This window comes from Oncorhynchus tshawytscha, linkage group LG18, assembly GCF_018296145.1.
Source record: "Oncorhynchus tshawytscha isolate Ot180627B linkage group LG18, Otsh_v2.0, whole genome shotgun sequence".
Lineage (NCBI taxonomy): Eukaryota > Metazoa > Chordata > Actinopteri > Salmoniformes > Salmonidae > Oncorhynchus > Oncorhynchus tshawytscha.
This window is the reverse complement of record NC_056446.1, coordinates 46,283,537-46,291,792: the sequence shown is the minus strand read 5'-3', so window position 1 is coordinate 46,291,792 and position 8,256 is coordinate 46,283,537.

Genomic DNA, 8,256 nt, shown 5'->3' with positions numbered 1-8,256 from the left:
AATAAAGAGATAGGGAGAGGTCTGTCCATAATAAAGAGATGCGGAGAGGTCTGTCCATAATAAAGAGATGGGGAGAGGTCTGTCCGTAATAAAGAGATGGGGAGAGGTCTATCTGTAATAAAGAGATGGGGAGAGGTATGTCTGTAATAAAGAGATGGGGAGAGGTCTGTCTGTAATAAAGAGATGGGGAGAGGTATGTCCATAATAAAGAGATGGGGAGAGGTCTGTCCGTAATAAAGAGATGGGGAGAGATCTGTCATATTAAAGATATGGGGAGAGGTCTGTCATAATAAAGAGATAGGGAGAGGTCTGTCCGTAGTAAAGAGATGGGGAGAGGTCTGTCATAATAAAGAGATGGGGAGAGGTCTGTCTGTAATAAAGAGATGGGGAGAGGTCTGTCATAATAAAGAGATGGGGAGAGGTCTGTCTGTAATAAAGAGATGGGGAGAGGTCTGTCATAATAAAGAGATGGGGAGAGGTCTGTCTGTAATAAAGAGATGGGGAGAGGTCTGTCATAATAAAGAGATGGGGAGAGGTCTGTCTAATAAAGAGATGGGGAGAGGTCTGTCCGTAGTAAAGATGGGGAGAGGTCTGTCATAATAAAGAGATGGGGAGAGGTCTGTCATAATAAAGAGATGGGGAGAGGTCTGTCCGTAATAAAGAGATGGGGAGAGGTCTGTCATAATAAAGAGATGGGGAGAGGTCTGTCATAATAAAGAGATAGGGAGAGGTCTGTCCGTAATAAAGATGGGGAGAGGTCTGTCTGTAATAAAGAGGTGGGGAGAGGTCTGTCATAATAAAGAGATGGGGAGAGGTCTGTCCGTAGTAAAGAGATGGGGAGAGGTCTATCTGTAATAAAGAGATGGGGAGAGGTATGTCCATAATAAAGAGATGGGGAGAGGTCTGTCATATTAAAGAGATGGGGAGAGGTCTGTCATATTAAAGAGATGGGGAGAGGTCTGTCATAATAAAGAGATAGGGAGAGGTCTGTCATAATAAAGAGATGGGGAGAGGTCTGTCATAATAAAGAGATGGGGAGAGATCTGTCCATAATAAAGAGATGAGGAGAGGTCTGTCTGTAATAAAGAGATGGGTAGAGGTCTGTCCATAATAAAGAGATGGGGAGAGGTCTGTCATAATAAAGAGATGGGGAGAGGTCTGTCTAATAAAGAGATGGGGAGAGGTCTGTCTGTAGTAAAGAGATGGGGAGAGGTCTGTCTGTAATAAAGAGATGGGGAGAGGTCTGTCATAATAAAGAGATGGGGAGAGATCTGTCCATAATAAAGAGATGAGGAGAGGTCTGTCTGTAATAAAGAGATGGGGAGAGGTCTGTCCATAATAAAGAGATGGGGAGAGGTCTGTCATAATAAAGAGATGGGGAGAGGTCTGTCTGTAATAAAGATGGGGAGAGGTCTGTCATAATAAAGAGATGGGGAGAGGTCTGTCATAATAAAGAGATGGGGAGAGGTCTGTCATAATAAAGAGATGGGGAGAGGTCTGTCTGTAATAAAGAGATGGGGAGAGGTCTGTCATAATAAAGAGATGGGGAGAGGTCTGTCTGTAATAAAGAGATGGGGAGAGGTCTGTCTGTAATAAAGAGATGGGGAGAGGTCTGTCATAATAAAGAGACTATCTGCTTTTTGGACACCACACTCCTTTAGTTTTTGTCTTATCTTGATTATTTTTGAGAGGTCAAGTGCAGCAAAGAAAGACCTAGTTAAGCTGCAGCCCAGAACAGAGCGACATGTTTTGCTCTCATTGTAATCAGAGGGCTGATATTAATACTATGCTGCCAGTGTCTCTTGGCTAAGAGTTGAGGAGAGACTGACTGCATCACTTCTTCTTTTTATAAGAAACATTCATGTGTTGAAAATACCAAATTGTTTTCACAGTCAACTTACACACAGCTCTGACACACACTGTCACCAAACATGCCACCAGGGGTCTTTTCATAACCATCAAATCCAGAACAATTTCAAGAAAGCATACAGTATCATATAGAACCATTATTGCATGGAAAACCCTTCCATCTTATATTTCTCAAATGAACAGCAAACCTGGTTTCAAAAAACAGATAAAGCCACAACTCACACCTCTCCCCTTTTGACCTAGATGTTTTGTGTGTATCTATTGATATGTAGGCAATGCGTCCTATTTTTTAAATTATGTATTATGTCTGTCCTTGAGCTGTTCTTGTCTATTTATTTAAAAAATATATATTTCACTTTTATTTAACAAGGTAGGCTAGTTGAGAACAAGTTCTCATTTACAACTGCGACCTGGCCAAGATAAAGCACAGCAGTTCGACACATACAGTAACACAGAGTTACACATGGAATAAACAAAACATACAGTCAATAATACAGTAGAAAAAATACAAATCTATATGCAGTGTGTGCAAATGAGGTAAGATAAGGGAGGTAAGGCAATACATAGGCAAAGTAATTACAATATAGCAATTAGACACTGGAATGGTAGATGTACAGAAGATTAATGTGCAAGCACTGGGGTGCAAAGGAGCAAGATAAATAAATAAATACAGTATGGGGATGAGGTAGTTGGATGGGCTGTTTACAGATGGGCTATGTACAGGTACAGTGATCTGTGAGCTGCTCTGACAGCTGGTGCTTAAAGCTAGTGATGGAGATATGGGTCTCCAGCTTCATTGATTTTTGCAGTTCGTTCCAGTCATTGGCAGCAGAGAACTGGAAGGAAAGGCGGCCAGAGGAGGAATAGGCTTTGGGGATGACCAGTGAAATATATCTGCTGGAGCACGTGCTACGGGTGGGCGCTGCTATGGTGACCAGTGAGCTGAGATTAGGCGGGGCTTTACCTAGCAAAGACTTGTAGATGACCTGGAGCCAGTGGGTTTGGCGACGAGAATGAAGCGAGGGCCAGCCAACGACAGTGTACAGGTCGCAGTGGTGGGTAATATATGGGGCTTTGGTGACAAAACAGATGACACTGTGATAGACTGCATCCAAATCGTTGAGTAGAGTGTTGGAGGCTATTTTCTAGATGACATCGCCGAAGTCGAGGATCGGTAGGATGGTCAGTTTTACGAGGGTATGTTTGGCAGCATGAGTGAGGGAGGTTTTGTTGTGAAATAGGAAGCCGATTCTAGATTTAATTTTGGATTGGAGATGCTTAATGTGAGTCTGGAAGGAGATTTTACAGTGCAGGGCGCGTAATTCAAAACAACAAAAATCTCATAATTAAAATTCCTCAAGCATACAAGTATTTTACACCATTTTTAAGATACAATTCTCGTTAATCCAGCCACAGTGTCTGATTTCAAAAATGCTTTACAGCACCAACTCACAGAAAAACACAGCCATTTTTCCTGCCAAAGAGAGGAGTCACAAAAAGCACAAATAGAGATAAAATTAATCACTAACCTTTGATGATCTTCATCAGATGACACTCATAGGACTTCATGTTACACAATACATGTATGTTTTGTTCGATAAAGTGCATATTTATATAAAAAAATCGAATTTTACATTGGCGCGTTACCAATGTTGTTCACTAGTTCTAATGATAGTTCCAATGATATGCCTACAAATACGTCACAATGCTGCAGACACCTTGGGGAAACGACAGAAAGTGTAGGCTCATTCCTTGCGCATTCACAGCCATATAAGGAGACATTGGAACACAGCGCCTCCAAAATCTGGGGCATTTCCTGTTTGAAATGTCATCTTGGTTTCGCCTGTAGCATCAGTTCTGTGGCACTCACAGATAATATCTTTGCGGTTTTGGAAACGTCAGAGTGTTTTCTTTCCAAAGCTGTCAATTATATGCATAGTCGAGCATCTTTTCGTGACAAAATATCTTGTTTAAAACGGGAACGTTTTTCATCCAAAAATGAAATACTGCCCCCAGAGGTTCAAGAGGTTAATGCAACCGCTGTGTCAGATTTCAAAAAAACTTTACGGAAAAAGCAAACCATGCTATAATTTGAGTACAGCGTTCAGACAACAAAGCAGCCAAAAAGATATCGGCCATATTGTGTAGTCAACATTAGTCAGAAATACCATTATAAATATTCACTTACCTTTGATGATCTACATCAGAATGCACTCCCAGGAATCCCAGATCCACGATAAATGTTTGATTTGTTCGATAATGTCCATCATTTATGTCCAAATAGCTTATTTTGTTAGCACGTTTGGTAAACAAATCCAAACGCGCGGTCAGGTCCAGCCGAACGTCGGACGAAAAGTTCAAAAAGTGATATTACAGGTTGTAGAAACTTGTCAAACTAAGTATAGAATCAATCTTTAGGATGTTTTTATCATAAATCTTCAATAATGTTCCAACCGGAGAATTCCTATGTCTATAGAACAGCAATGGAACGAGAGCTAACTCTCTCGTGAACGCGCCTCAGAGCCTGTGGCACTCTGTTGACATCTAGTGGAAGCCGTAAGAAGTGCAATATGACCCCATTTACACTGTATATTGAAATGGCAAAGAGTTGAAAAACTACAAACCTCAGATTTCCCACTTCCTGGTTGGATTTTTCTCAGGTTTTCGCCTGAGTTCTGTTGTACTCACAGACATCATTCAAACAGTTTTAGAAACTTCAGAGTGTTTTCTATCCAATTCTACTATTAATATGCGAATATATAATATTCGCATCTGGGACAAAGTAGCAGGCAGTTTACTCTGGGCACCTTATTCATCAAAGCTACTCAATACTGCCCCCCTGTCACCAAGAAGTTAACACAGTGTCCAAAGAAGGGCCAGATGTATACAGAATGGTGTCGTCTGCGTAGAGGTGGATCAGAAAATCACCAGCAGCAAGAGCGACATCATTGATGTATGCAGAGAAGAGAGTTGGCCCGAGAATTGAACCCTGTGGCACCCCCATAGAGACTGCAAGAGGTCCGGACATTAATGTTTAATGTTTAATATTACAAATCAAATCAAATTTTATTTAATGTTAATGTTCTGTATTATGTAATGTTTCATGTTTTGTGTGGACCCCAGGAAGAGTAGCTGCTGCTTTCGCAAAAGCTAATTGGTGCCACGCCCTGACCTTAGTATTCTTTGTTTTCTTTATTATTTTGGTTAGGTCAGGGTGTGACATGGGTGATGTATGTGTTTTTGTACGGTCTAGGGGTTTTGTATATTTATGGGGTTGTTTACTATCTATGTGTTTATGTATGTCTATGGTTGCCTAGATTGGTTCTCAATTAGAGGCAGCTGTTTATCGTTGTCTCTGATTGGGAACCATATTTAGGCAGCCATCTTCTTTGGGTATTTCGTGGGTTATGATCTATGTGTTAGTTGCCTGTGTCAGCACTATATTTATAGCTTCACGTTTGTTTTGTTGTTTTTGTAGTTTGTGTAGTGCTTCTTCGTAGTCATTAAAATAAGATGTATTCATCTCACGCTGCGCCTTGTTCTCCCCCATTCAACTAACGTGACAGAATAACCCACCGTAAAGGACCAAGCAGCGTGATAAGGAGGAACAGCGCTTTGGGGAAGAATGGACCCGGGAGAAGGATGAGTGTAACAACCTGGGAGGAGATAGAGAGGTGGTCGATCGATCCAGAGGGAGTGCCAGTGCCCGCCTGGGATTCTATGGAACAGTGCGAGGAGGGATACAGGAAAATGGAGGCTAGCACGGAAGCCCGAGAGGCAGCCCCAATAAAAAAAAAATGGGGGGCGGCACACGAGGAGATTGGCTAAATCGGGTAGGAGACCTGAGCCAACTGCTCGTGCTTACCGTGGGGAGCGTGTAACTGGTCAGGCACCGTGTTATGCAGAGATGCGCACGGTGTCTCCAGTGCACATTTCTAGCCCGGTGCGCTATATTCCAGCTACTCGCACTCGCCCTGAGGTGCGTGCATGCACCGGGCCTAGAGTGCGCCTCCGCAGTCCAGTACGCCCTGTTCCTCTCCCCGCACTCGCCCTGAGGTGCGTGTCCTCGGCTCAGTACCACCAATACCGGCACCAGGCCTACAGTGCGCCTCGTGACAATTGGGATCCTAATAAAATACCAAATCAGCTTGTTGATATGCTACACCTGTCAGGTGGATGGATTACCTTGGCAAAGGAAAAATGCTCACTAATAGGGATGTAAACAAAGTTTTGCACAAAATTTGAGAGAGATCAGCTTTTTGAGTGTATGAAACACTTCTGGGATCTTTATTTTCTGCTCATTAAACATGGGAACAAAACTTTACATGTTGACTTCATATTTTTGTTCAGTATAGTTATTTTGGATCTTTGGAGGAGTGGGAGGGGTGGGGCTTAGCTACTGTTTTCTATTTATTTGTACCTTTATTTAACTAGGCAAGTCAGTTAAGAACACATTCTTATTTTCAATGACGGCCTAGGAACAGTGGGTTAACTGCCTGTTCAGGGGCAGAACGACAGATTTGTACCTTGTCAGCTCGGGGTTTAAACTTGCAACCTTCCGGTTACGAGTCCAACGCTCTAACCACTAGGCTACGCTGCCGCCCCAATAGGGTATTAGAGGGGTGCGGCTTAGCTACTGTACAATAGGGTATTAGAGGGGTGGAGCTTAGCTACTGTGCAATAGGGTATTAGAGGGGCGGAGCTTAGCTACTGTGCAATAGGGTATTAGAGGGGTGGAGCTTAGCTACTGTACAATAGGGTATTAGAGGGGTGGAGCTTAGCTACTGTACAATAGGGTATTAGAGGGATGGAGCTTAGCTACTGTACAATAGGGTATTAGAGGGGTGGAGCTTAGCTACTGTACAATAGGGTATTGGAGAGGTGGGGCTTAGCTACTGTACAATAGGGCAGTGGCTCGGGTGGTTGATGTCCTTGATGATCTTTATGGCCTTCCTGTAACATCGGGTGGTGTAGGTGTCCTGGAGGGCAGGTAGTTTGCCCCCGGTGATGCGTTGTGCAGACCTCACTACCCTCTGGAGAGCCTTGCGGAGCAGTTGCCGTACCAGGCGGTGATACAGCCCGCCAGGATGCTCTCGATTGTGCATCTGTAGAAGTTTGTGAGTGCTTTTGGTGACAAGCCGAATTTCTTCAGCCTCCTGAGGTTGAAGAGGCGCTGCTGCGCCTTCTTCACGATGCTGTCTGTGTGAGTGGACCAATTCAGTTTGTCTGTGATGTGTATGCCGAGGAACTTAAAACTTGCTACCCTCTCCACTACTGTTCCATCGATGTGGATAGGGGGTGTTCCCTCTGCTGTTTCCTGAAGTCCACAATCATCTCCTTAGTTTTGTTGACGTTGAGTGTGAGGTTATTTTCCTGACACCACACTCTGAGGGCCCTCACCTCCTCCCTGTAGGCCGTCTCGTCGTTGTTGGTAATCAAGCCTACCACTGTTGTGTCGTCCGCAAACTTGATGATTGAGTTGGAGGCGTGCGTGGCCACGCAGTCGTGGGTGAACAGGGAGTACAGGAGAGGGCTCAGAACGCACCCTTGTGGGGCCCCAGTGTTGAGGATCAGCGGGGAGGAGATGTTGTTGCCTACCCTCACCACCTGGGGGCGGCCCGTCAGGAAGTCCAGTACCCAGTTGCACAGGGCGGGGTCGAGACCCAGGGTCTCGAGCTTGATGACGAGCTTGGAGGGTACTATGGTGTTGAATGCCGAGCTGTAGTCGATGAACAGCATTCTCACATAGGTATTCCTCTTGTCCAGATGGGTTAGGGCAGTGTGCAGTGTGGTTGAGATTGCATCATCTGTGGACCTATTTGGGCAGTAAGCAAATTGGAGTGGGTCTAGGGTGTCAGGTAGGGTGGAGGTGATATGGTCCTTGACTAGTCTCTCAAAGCACTTCATGATGACGGATGTGAGTGCTACGGGGCGGTAGTCGTTTAGCTCAGTTACCTTAGCTTTCTTGGGAACAGGAACAATGGTGGCCCTCTTGAAGCATGTGGGAACAGCAGACTGGTATAGGGATTGATTGAATATGTCCGTAAACACACCGGCCAGCTGGTCTGCGCATGCTCTGAGGGCGCGGCTGGGGATGCCGTCTGGGCCTGCAGCCTTGCGAGGGTTAACACTTTTAAATGTCTTACTCACCTCGGCTGCAGTGAAGGAGAGACCGCATGTTTTCATTGCAGGCCGTGTCAGTGGCACTGTATTGTCCTCAAAGCGGGCAAAAAGTTATTTAGTCTGCCTGGGAGCAAGACATCCTGGTCCGTGACTGGGCTGGATTTCTTCCTGTAGTCCGTGATTGACTGTAGACCCTGCCACATGCCTCTTGTGTCTGAGCCGTTGAATTGAGATTCTACTTTGGCTCTGTACTGACGCTTAGCT